The following is a 13,657-nucleotide window of genomic DNA, read 5'->3' on the forward strand; positions in this document are numbered from 1 at the left end:
AATAAAAATTTTTATCTAAAATAAGGTGAAAGTTAAAACCTAAACAATTTAAATTTATTTTTTATTATATTTCAATTTTTAATATAAAAGTGTAAAATTATATTTTTTAGAAATTTTATTTTCAAAAGAAATGGGATCATCAAAAACAAATGGGAAAAAAATTAATAATTTTCGTATTTCAAAAAACAGAACATTTCCATCTATGAAAATAAAAAAAAGGTAATCTGGAATTAACTGAAAATAAGGAAGGAAGAATAAGATTTTATTCTATTTTTATATTGAAGTACATCTTGATTAATAATAAAGATGAATGTCGGTGTTAGTGATTAATAATAAAGATGTAATGTCGGTGTTTTTTAAAATCTTTTATAAAATTGCATTTTAATTTTAATTAACTTTTAATTAAACTTTTAATCAAGCGAAAGTTTAGTGTTTTTCCTAAGTAAATGTTTCATGATATTATAACACCATAACATCATTATTTACATCACTTTAATTTTTTTAATAATGCCCTTTCTTCTATACGAAATATTTTCCTTATTTTTCCCCCATTTTTTAATTATTTTCAAAAAAGTATTTTAAACGTTTTTTACAACAATATATTTCAATGTGTATGTGAAACTCGTGAAGACTCTTTTATTGTAGATATAAATATTATTGTATGGCTGTTTTTTTTCATTATTGGTAATATAGATATGTGAAACTCGTGAAGACTCTTTTATTGTAGATATAAATATTATTGTATGGCTGTTTTTTTTCATTATTGGTAATATAGATATGAAAGCTCAGACTCTTTTATCCATATTGAATTGTTTTAATAAGGTATGATTTTAGTATTTTTTAATCCGTTATTTTTACTATTAAGGTTTGATTCAAAATTGAACAATGGCTAAAAACTTCTAATACGGGTAAAATTTTAAATCTCGCTGCTCTGTCCTGTGATATAATTGGATGCAAGATAATATTGTCAGAAGTTTGCAGAATTATTCCGCGTTATGAACAGAACTGTGTTATTCTAAAATTGTATGACTTATAAATCTATCAAAACTTAAAGTTTAAAATATTTTTCTGCAAAAGTCTTTGGGATGAAGTTTTCATAATTTTTTTTAATTGAAATCTTTAGCAATAATTATTTCTGATCAACCAGTTCAGAGCCACAAATGGTAGTTTAAAAGTAATTACTAAAGAAATATGCGAAAGATTTAGGAAAGAAAAATCTATATGGTGACATCATAACTTTGTCTTTTCCTAAGATCTGATAAAAGAATAGACATTACATTCTTATGCTTTAAAAATTGTATTTTATCTTTTAACAACTGATTGTTCAAATATGATATCTAATCTCACTTGTTCTTTCTGTTACTAAATAAAAAACTGCATATATCTGGCGTTCTTGTTCAAGAAGCGAATAACTATCTTTACTTTTGGCAGATATTGAGTAACTGTATTTTAGTACCTTTACCAAAAATCAAGCCAAAATCCAGATTTAAATGTTTTCCATAAAATTACGATTTATTAAAGGACACAAAAATCTTATCTAGTATTTAACATAAATTTATCACATATTTATTTTCTCAAATATAAATTGCTTATATTTGTTCCTAACTCAAATACAAATAAGTTTCTTAATAATTCGAAGTTGGATCATTTGTGAGAACTCAGAAGTTTTTCTCTCACTGAAAATTTCTAAATGTAAATCTTTTAGAAGACAAAGTAACAAGTTGCTTTCCGGAACTAATTCTTTTATACTTCATTTCTATTATATCCATTTCAGATGGCAAGTTCTTAATTCTTATATATTAAATTAATGCTGAAATTTGCTTCTTGCATATCTCAATCTTCAAATAATGCTGAAAGTTGAAAAAATAATTTAAATAGAATATGTAGTCTTTTTTTCATTCTGCAATTTATGTAGACTATGTAAGTCATAAATACAGAAGAAAGAAATATAAATTCTTTATATCAGAAAAATCTCAAAAATAACGATATGGAAATCTCCGAAAGTTTTCAAGTATTTTTCACTTCTACATTATTTTTCATAAAGTAACACTCCGAAATTTTAGATACTTTATTCTAAAATAAATAAATAAACATCTAAAATAAATAAATGAATAAAAATTTAAAAAAAGGAGATGCTTCGAGCGTTTTTACTTTGGTACATATTCAGGCGTCTGAACAGGACGTCTTACATGTCATTTTAAAATAGCTTCGTATCGTTCTTTGTAAGAAGGAACGGTCTATTAAACAAGCATTCTATTGACCAAGAGTGTAATTTATGTGCCCTCGAGAGTGCTAAGAGAATCGAAGCAACAATCGAATTAAATAAAAGATCTTTCAAAGGGACCATTAGGACGTAAATGTTGAGAAGAGTAACATTTATCTTTCGAGAGACGATTGCCTTTAATCAGTTAATGAAAACCAATAGATAACAGAAAGCATTAACTTTTAAACTGATATCCTTCACTTTGTCATTAATAATGACTTTTAATCAGACCAATTACTACCATTCAATATATAAATTTTTTGTAATATTTTTAAGTTTCATGTAAAATATTTTTAATTTAATTTTTACTAAACTTAATTAGTATATTTACAAAATTGTTTTACATTATTTATCTATTTGAGTAAAATTATAAGCAAATTAAAATAAGAATTTGTTCTATGAGATATGAATGATTATCATAGAAAAAATTTGAAATAAATTATAGCTGTAATACGCATTGAATCACATGTAATTTTATGTTATGTGCTAAAATTTTTCATATAATAAAAAATATGTATAAATAAAACACAGACACACACACACATATATATATATATATATATATATATATATATATATATATATATATATATATATATATAAAATTGCATAAACTATATTTAATTCTCAATTACTAAATATATAAATAAAACTATTGCTAAATATATTTAATATAAATAATTAATTAATATGTGACGGATATTGCCCATGTATAGAAAAGGGGAGAGAGGAAAAGAAATTTAATTATCAAATAACCAATAAAAGTATTATATCTGTAATGTTTGAATTTAGAAAAAACTAAATGTAATGTCAAAAAATATTCGGAAATTACTGTTTCTTAGCATATAGCTCCTTATCTTATTTGATTTTATGTGCCATTTTTAGAGTGTCATTTTTCCATTTGTGACAAATCTTTACATCTGCTGCACTTGCTATTCATATTTCAAAGCTAAAATATGTCCATTATGCAGTTATTTAAGAAAAGGGAATGAATTATATAACATTTCACCTTTTTTTAAGTGATTGTGTTTTTGTGTTATTGAGATTTCTAGTATACATTAAACATCATTTTGAAAGGGAGTATTTTAATTCTAGTTCTAAAATAAATACCCTACATTTTTTAAACACATTCAGTACTGAGAATGAGAAATTTTATATTTGGTAATGAGATAAACTTTATATTTAGTAATAAGCTGAGACAAAAACTTTGCCAGAAAACCATTTGTTATTACCATTATTATTATCAGAAAACCATTATTATTTTATTCCTATCTCAAAATTAATCTGAGATTTTTCTACCTATTTCTTTATTGGGATGGGTAAATTGATTAAAAATGAACTTTTACTTTTGTCAGAATAACATCTGCCATTTCAATAATGTGTACTTTAAAATAAAATGTTTTATTCTGAACCCTATGCGATGAGAATGGTTACTCCTTTGTAGGTGATCTTATCAAAATTTTTCACCACTTCGAGAGACAATAGGTATCAATTGATTTAGAGTATGAAGCTCGTGTTTATGATTATGGAATAGAGTATGAACTACAAATTAAAATCTCTTAAAATCTTTCAAATCTATTGGTGGAACGCTTGATCTCAACTGCTTTAGCGTGTGACAGTCTTGTACACATGAATATAAAACAAAATATAATTAATAGGTGGAAACAAATTCGTGAGCAGTAGACGAAGGCAACATCCCCTACCTTCAAATTAGTGTAAATATAGTGTATTAATATTCATATTTTAAATTAATAAACATTAGCTCCGAATGACCAAATGAGGATCTTTGCTATGAAAAAAAAAATAATTCAATCAATCTTGAAAATTGGAGTACGTATTTCTTTTTTCATTGATGAAATTTCACTCGTGAATGGATATTAGAATTTCTCTCATCTAAATCGCTCATCTCAATTTAAAATATTTAAAAAGGTAAGTCAAAATTTGTAACATTCCAAACTTTCGATTCAGGGGAATGGATACAATGAATCTTACATCTTTAAAAATGTATATATAAGAAACTTCCACTTTTTCATTTCTTATATTACTTCCGAATCCCAAAAACTAGATATCATTTTCAGGATCAACTTATGGAGTTTCCCTTCAACTTTCACAGCAAAAAAAATGCCACTGATATTGATGTTTCATAAGAGAACTTATTTCTTTAAGCAGAAGTTTTTGGTTGTTGATATTGCAGTTGAATATCTCTTTGAAAATGCATTTGATAGCAATATTATTTTCTGAAGAATTTATCAGCCTTCCCTTACATGCTTTTCTTTCGAATATTTTGAAAATTCAGTTTTAAATATTTTTTATGCAATTGACAATATCTGACATTGCGGCTTATCACATATTAACCTGAAATGTTTAAAATTAATTTTGTATTTTATCACAGTTTTTATTTAAGACACCTGTATTTTATATTCTATATAATGAAAGTTTAAGTGTAAATAAGATTGATTCTTATTATGAAAGTCATTTAACAAAATTAAATCGGCTAAATAGATATGAATTTATATATACATGAGAGTATATTTGATTTGTAATTGATTTTAACTGCTGGTGGTTATACTAAAACACTTAAAAAAACAAAAAATAATTTTTAAACAAATAAAACAATATAATTAAAATATGAAAAAATAAGCGAAAATATTTAAAGGTTTATAATATATATAACAATGTCATTCGGGTTTGTTTACAGTTTTAAACAGCTGAAGAAGACTGTACAAAATGTTTCATCTATTCCTTTCTATTCTGTTTGAAATTCACAAGCGAAATATTGATAAAATCAATGGAAAATCTGAAGGAAATTTTCACTAAAATAAAAGCGAAAGTAAACAATTAAATCTTCTTTGATTCATACATGTCACTGAAAATTAACGAAGGCTTAAGAACTGATATATAACGAAAAAAGTTGCATCATCCCACAGATTGAAAGCATAATACTCTTCTGCAGGAAATTTCTAGAATCGTTATTCGTTCATTGGACTTAATCCTCTTAGGAAAGCGATTCCCTATGACAAAAACAGTGCAACAAATGAAATTGACAATAAAGATGTCCCCATGGGACTAGGAACTAGTTCTGTTATTTTTACGGAAACTTAATACTAGCGATTTTGTCCCCGAAAAGGCATTGATTTTAGTGTAGAGGAAGTGTAGCCGCACGATTCAACTTGTACGGATGGATTTGTTACTTCTTTTATGTCCCTGGAAGCAAGGCGTTGTGTTTGTCCGTGGAAGTAATTGGGTTGCGTGAAAGCTTCCTTCCTAATGCATGAGGGAAAAAAAGTTTATTTAGAAAGGAGAAGTGTTTACTGAAATCACAGAGAATGAAATCATCTGGAAGTCTTAATGTAATTCCACTTCATTAAATTAAATATAATCGTTTTTATTAATTTATATTCCAATATTTCTGGAAAGTAAAGATTCTTTATATTATGTGCAATTTATTATATTTATTAAATAATTATGTACAATTTATTATATTTATTAAATAATTATGTACAATTTATTATATTTATTAAATTATGTACAATTTATTATATTTATTAAATTATGTACAATTTATTATATTTTCTTCTTGGATTATTTCATGCTCCAATTTTGTAGAAAAATAATTTTGCTGCAAGAAAATATTAAAAAAAAAAAAAAAACTAGAATCACTTAACACTCTCATTTTAAATATATGATATTCTGCACAATAACCTGATTTTAAAAAGAGATCAGGTACTCCAAATTTCATTTTTTCCCAATTTTGAATTTCAATTTCAATTTTTAATATTGAATTTGATTTCAATTCAAAATTCATTTGAATGCGATTTTAATTTTTTTTAATCAGAAAGTGGCCAATTTTGAGGTTATTTCTATTTAATAATGATATGCTTCCCATATTATTATTAAAAGGAAATGAATAAAGAATCATTGGATCTGAGAAATTCTCCGTTTTTACAATACTTTATAAATACAACTTTTACTATGCAAAATATATGCCACGTTAAGTTTACAGTCTATCCTTTATAAAAAACAGTCATTCAATATCGAAATTCTTTTAAATATTGATAGTTTCTGTTGATTGTAGAATCGCATTAATTTAAATGGAATTGGTAAAGGAAGGCGATTCCCCAGATTAGATTGTAAAACTCAAGTATTTATCTTTTCATCGCGATTTGACACCCTTCGATAGCTACATGGCTTCTTGGTGGAAATTAGGAAATCTAGTCGACTTTAATTTTTTGCCCAATATTTTACATAAACCATAAAATTTTGGCAGAATTAGAGCGTTTCAGAATCAAATTTGGTCAAATAAAGTAGCTTAACATAAAATAATATATAAGAGAATATTTTGATATCGAATCAATAAACTATTGCATATTAAGATTATGAAATGGCGAGAAATTATGATCCATATTGATGATAGTTAAAAAGATTCCATTGTACTGAATTTGAAATGGAATTATTAGCAAATTTGAAATAAAATTTCGGAACTACTAAAGCATACTTCTCTTCATTAAATATGATTGCTACTGTATCACTGTTATCTCTATCTCTGTGATTCCTTCTTTTAACAAGGAAAAGATATGTATAGTGTCCCTCTTTCACAGCTTTTCATATAACAGTGATTTTCAGTGAGTTCTTGGTGGAATTTCATCTCACCCGCGTTTCAAATTGATTGATAAAAAGAAATATTACGTTATTATATTATTTTCATGTTTACAAATATTAAATACATTATTAGTTATTAGTATTCTGCAATTCTAGCATTCTTTAAGCCATTAAGATAAAGAAATATAAATTTAAAATCACTTAAAAATTCATTTAGAACAAGTGACGACTTAGGAAAACATTTTTATAAGTGCTACCAAGAACTTTTGAAATAAGAAACAAGCTTAAAAAATGTTGCAAAGTAACATTTTATTTCTCATCATTTATAAGGAACGATGATTTTTTTTCCATAACTGCCTGAAAGAGAGAAAAAAAATTGTCCCTGAAAACAAGGATACCACGAAAGTTTCTACTAAGAAATTAAAGCATCGCAGATTAAGAATTTATAATTGATCTACTGTAAAAATTTATAATTGTTTAAGAAAATATTAAATTTAGATAACCGAAATATTCTATGATATTCCTATTTTAATTCATTGGAAATAATTCTGCTATCCATTATATTCTCTATTTCCTGTAGATAATTTCTTTTTACTTGGTTGTGTAAAGTAATTAATCACATCATTAAATTATTTCATTTTTAAAGTATAAAAACAAGATTTTTCTCAACAATGGGTGTGAAGTTTAAAACATATGAAAACAAGAAAATTACGTTGTGAAACTCATCCGATTTTTAATTTCTTTTAATAAAGGATTGCTTTAAGGTTGCCATCTTATTCAGGATGTCCATAAGAAGTGAGATAATTTCACGATTAAAATTTTTATTATCTTTCTATATAATCCAATAAATTATTATTATTATTTTATTTTCTTCATTAGTCGAAAAATATTTGAAAAAATGTAAAATTATTAATTAATAAACAAGGGACTTGAAAAGAATTCATTACTTTTGTTTGTTGATTATTATATTTTCTATATGCATTTTCACTTTGAGTAGCTAATAATGTGGAGATTACTGTATGGGGCACAATCTTAAAAATATCCTCGAAAATAACACTAGTATTAGAAAGCATGTATTAAAAAATTTGAATGAATTTGTAAGATAAAAAATTAATTTCAAATAACGTTTGGAGGAATTATTATTATCATAATAATTCCTCCAAAACCCCAAGATTTAGTGCTTGAAGCTCACTGGAAATAAAATCAAAATATAAATTATTGATTGATTCTTTTTATTTATAAACCAATATTTTGGTAACTATGTAGATTTTAATTTTATTCATTTCATTTGAAATCATTATGACCATTATTCATTTTCTCAGCCCAAAATTATTTTACAAATGTCTAATCAGAAAATATAAACATATGTATAAATAATTGCTGAAATATTATATCATTTGCGATAAAACAAACGAAAAGGAAGACATACGGAAAATCCTCTAAAAAAACTAACTTCAAAATTACAAGATTGTTTTTATTAAAATTCAATATCTATAAATCCTCTTTTATTTATAAACTTTTTCTTCCTCGTAGTTTTGAAGAATACGGAAATCTTAAATAGAATATTTAAAGATAGATTACACTAAATATATGAAATCATTACATAACGAATATAAACATTGAAGAGAGAAAAGATTGTATAAATTTAATTCAATTATCACTTAAGAAATATAAATGGGTGTGAAAATTGAAGATTAAAAGTGATAAACTATAGTATTGTGGGTAAGAAATGATAACACGGAAAACAAATCATTTAATGAACAAATTTGATCAGATATAATCTGAAATTAAATATTTTAATTTAAATTTCGTGTACTTAATGACATCAGAGTGAAATCAAATTCTCAAACCTTTCAGGGTCGTTGTTTAATGGTTTCATTTTTTGATCTAAATGTATTAAAATGCCATCTTAAATAATTTACTAATGCAAGCAAAATAACCCCAGTTTTCTATACAACAGCGAGACATGAATATAACAAAAAAAATAACCGAAACATTTGTAGCGTTGTAAAAAGAACTAATTTATTTAATTAAAATTGTAATAATTTAATGAATGACTGATGAGTTTGCAGAACTTTGGTTACTTCAAAGAATGAATTATTGCAAAATAAAACTGACGAAAATGACTTGAGAATATTAATTTAAAAAAATAATATTTAAATAAGTAGACGCCTTATTATTTCTTAGAAATAATAAATTACCTATCTTACATATTACACTCTGGCTTTGAAATATTTTCTTATTCTCTCACCAAAATTCAGAGATTTTCTATTAAGTCTGTAGTCCTTTATAAAAGAAATTTTACCGCGGTCATTTTTTAAGGAAATATTGGCAGTAAATTATTCTTATTTATATATTCGATTCTATGCAAAAATGATCTTTAGAATTATAAAATGGAATAATTTTTTGCCCATTAATTACTATGCTGTTTACCATCATATTATCGAATTGCTAACGTTTATTTATATGAAACTGTAGAAATATATTTCCTGAAACATAAGAATACGTAAAAAATAAGCCCTTGGTAATTATTTTATTTTTATAAATTGCCGTTACCATCTTTACATTTTTGCATAAATTTTATAATTCTTTAAATCAAATATTTAAAGCAGTATAAAGAAACACTTTAAGAAATCAAATTCAATCCAAATTTTTTTCCACGAAATTACTTGTAATTACTCTCACAAACTAGAAATATGTTGATTGAGTTAAATAGAATAAGTCATTAAAATAAGCAAATGACGGAAATCTTTATGTGATGGTAAAAATGTGTCCTGAAAGCACAGATATAATCTGGATAAATTGATAGAACATGGATCAAAGCCAGTCACAAATCATGTTATGCAAGGTATAAGACGTGAAACATATGAATTTAGAAGTCACAAAGGCATATTTGTAAAATTTCATATTCTATAGACTAACCCTACTTTAAAACAAAATATTTCTAAGTTTAGTACTATAAGGGAAAAATACACACAAAAAAATTTCTCAACCAAATGATTAAAGAAGAGATAAATAGCTCAGATTCCTAATCTACAGATAATACAGATTCTGTGAGTTATATCCTATAAAAGACAACACCATTTTTATAAATGCCGAGCATTTTGATAAATAAATTACTAATATACCAAACATAAAAATAACCAGAAATAATATCTGGTTACAGAGCAACAAATGATTTATGGACACTAGTTCAAATTTTGAATACTTACCCTTTTTTTAAACAAATCGCATTTTATAATTACTCTTCTGGTAGCTTTGATGCAATGCATTTATTCTCTGAATATCAATATGTAACAAATGGATTGAAAATAAATTAGCCAAACGAAAGATGTGTTTTGAAAAAAACTTGACAAATCATTTATTCATGTATGGCAACATCAATTCGGGAATGAAAAGTCAATTTGTAATATAGACGAAAAATTATAGGGTAAAAGGCAAAACAATTTATTCAGTAAGGTATGTACTCTATTTAAATTGCGTTCAATAGTGAATGGAAAATGAAATATTGCTTATGAATTATTAAAATATTTTTATAAAGTTAATAGAAAATATTTTTAGAAAGAAAGAATTATTTTTAAGAAGAAAATATTTTTAAGTTCCAAGTTGCCTATTTTTGTTCAAACGGAAAATATAAAGAAAATAAGATTTTAAAATTCCCTAAATATTTTTTTAGTCTTAAACAACTTTTTTTTATTTATAATTTTATACATTTTGAAACTCACATCAATTATATTTTATTAAAACAAATTTTATTCTTTTCGAATCTAGAGCCAATATAGGCTCCTGCATTATTTTTCAGAAGATATTATCTCTTACCTTACATTCGTGAATTCTAGCAGAGTAGCAAATTAATTAAAATAATGTTTCGTCATACACAGTGTATTCAAAATATTTATAATAAGAAGTGTTACAAACTAAGAAAAAACTTGGAGACATTTAAAAATAAAATCAGTTTCATATCGTGAAAATATCTAACTTGGATTTATTCTACGAAAAATTAGTTATATTTATACTAATCGTTGCAGATATGTTTTAGAGATTTATTGAAAACATATATAGAAGGGCTGTTACCCGCAGAAATTCATAAAATATATTTTGTTCCCAGACTGCACCAAGTTGTTACTACAACCGGTAGTTATTTTGAAAATATTGTTTTGTAATTTTTCCTAATCAGCAGCGACATCTATTGATTGCTTGATTCATTTTGAAAACTAGTAAGAATAAATTCCCTCGTTACCTAAGCAGAATTCAGCAAACCATATATTTCTATCTCCTTCAAATTTTTTAAAACTGATTTTTAAAATCGCTTATCAAATATGGGACACTCAGAAAACTATCAATATTTGATATTCTTATGACAACATACATTTTTTTAATATAATGTTCCAACAACATTTTATCTATAAAGAATCTGTTCTCTAAAACATTTTATTAATTTCATATCTACAAATTAGATTATTAGGATCGTCCTTTTTTTTTCTATGTAAATTTGATAGCTTGATATGCGATTACAACCTCTGATAATTATAGTCACTGGTATACGCGCATGCGACACAATTAGCTTTTGTTATTATTTTTGTATCAGTATTGAAAGATAAAAATATTATCAAGTCGATGTGTTTTAACAAAATAGTACTATTGTTTTAAAAATGGAGAATCAAAGGACATGTTGAAATTTCACGTTGATATTATTCGATTCGGAGGAATTGTTGTGACAATCAGAAAATAGTCAACTATTTTGTTTCATATTTTATATTAGAGATATGCGAAGAAATGCTTTTTAATGACAAAAAGAATAATTTAGAGGTGTTTTTTTTTAAGTATATCTATTTAACTAGTAAATGATATAGTCTCAGTTTTTGTTGAAAGTAGGTAGCCAAAAAGTTTTCTTGCTTGATGCAAATATGCTAAAAGAATCTCCACCCTGATTTATATATACTTTTATATATATTATATACTTTCGGCTAAAAATACTTTGAATAGAGCAAAAATCTTTGTCAATGTTACAAAGTAGATTCGGAGAATAATTCTGCCAGTTTTGGATTTTAAATTTTGTTTTCATAATGGAATTTCGGGAGTTGTGCAGGGAAGAATCATTCTGTCCAAACACGGTAATTTATTTTGGAATTTATAAATAATTTATTTTAAATTGCATTTTGTATTAAAAATTTGTACTTTGCTTCCAGCTTAATTATTTGAGATAACTGGATGAATTTAAATGAGGAACTCTTTTGGTATTTCGTAATACTTTTTTAACTAGTATTTGTCAAGTACTTTAAGAATTTAAGTTTTACTACTACTTTTAAAACATTCATGAAGATGATTTCCTTAATTACATAGCCAAGGTTAAAGTGTCCATTCGCAGGTTATTATTTTGCGCGAAATTCTCTAACTTGGCTTTTGTTGAAATCGGAACATTTTTATTTTTGCCTCAGGTCAATTGTTTACATGAATTCAAAGCGGTACATTTTTACGTTCCATATTGTGTTTTTTCAGTTTACATAAAATGGTTGAAAGCAGCAAAGAAACAAGGTTCTTTTATACAATTTCAAGGAAGCTAAGAGTAAAATATGCTATCTAGCCCTGATTGTTTATAATTCATGCATTAAGTCAATATGAAGCACTACAATTATGAGAAACTGGTAACATGAAACAATTACAGAAACTTTTTCAAATATAATTTACAGTTTGACATGGATTAATGAACTTAATGCAAAAAATAAAGAAAATACTTATTGCCTTAGCATGCGATAAAATTGTTAATATCTACCCAATTACCTTTCACCTTAGAGAACCAACATCAATTTTAGTCCATAATTGAAAACAGTAAATAGTTATTCAAAATTACATAACACTTTTATCTACAATCCAGTATAAAAAGCAGAGACATGAAGAGAAATGACCCATCTTTTAAGATAAAAATGTGGATCTAATTTTTTTAGCATCTAATTGAATTGTGTATTTAAAATTGTCATATAATCCACATTATTGTTGTTATTTCAAACAAATGAGCTACAACAAATGATTTCAACAAATGAGCTACAAAAATTCCATTGCTTAATTTTTGAAGGGGAATGATCAATCAAAAAACAATCAATATGAAAATCACCTAAAAATATTTCCTTATCCCATATAACAAAACATACATTGTATTTAGAGAGCGCTAATGCTGCTACAACTAAAACACAAATGAACTTAACCAAAAAATAAATATTAAGTATAAAGTTTAAAGCAAAAGATCCAAAAAGAAAGATATAATGAATCCGGCCTGAAGACTTTCTCAAAGGTCACCCTCAGGCAGGGATTCAAACCAAGGATTTTTTCGGTGAGGGGTTTGACTTTCTGTCAATAAATTGACAACTCGTGACCCGAAAATCTCAAGAAATTGAGGGTTTGGAGATAAAATTAGTATCATAAAACTAAAATAATTTTACAATAACAAGCATAATTATTTCCAAATTTTTTATATCCAAGTAAGATTACTGCAAACCATACAACAAAATACCATAAAATATAGTAACAAAAAAAATATGAAAGCAAAAAACATACCAATTGAAAGTGCAATTCCAAAAAACACAGAGTGAAGAAGGTAAACTTGTTAGGGCAAACGCACTTCGCTAAACTAAATTTAATTTTCCCGCGGTTACAACTAGATACCACGTTTGGTCATAATGCATCGTCATCATAAGGAATAATTGAAGCGCCATCTGTTGAGTTAAAATTCAAAGTGAACAATCTGGAAGAAAATAGAAATTAAATAAACCTTCTCTTATTAATGCTTGAATATTGTAA

Source organism: Argiope bruennichi, chromosome 2 (assembly GCF_947563725.1).
Source record: "Argiope bruennichi chromosome 2, qqArgBrue1.1, whole genome shotgun sequence".
NCBI classification, from domain to species: Eukaryota; Metazoa; Arthropoda; class Arachnida; order Araneae; family Araneidae; genus Argiope; species Argiope bruennichi.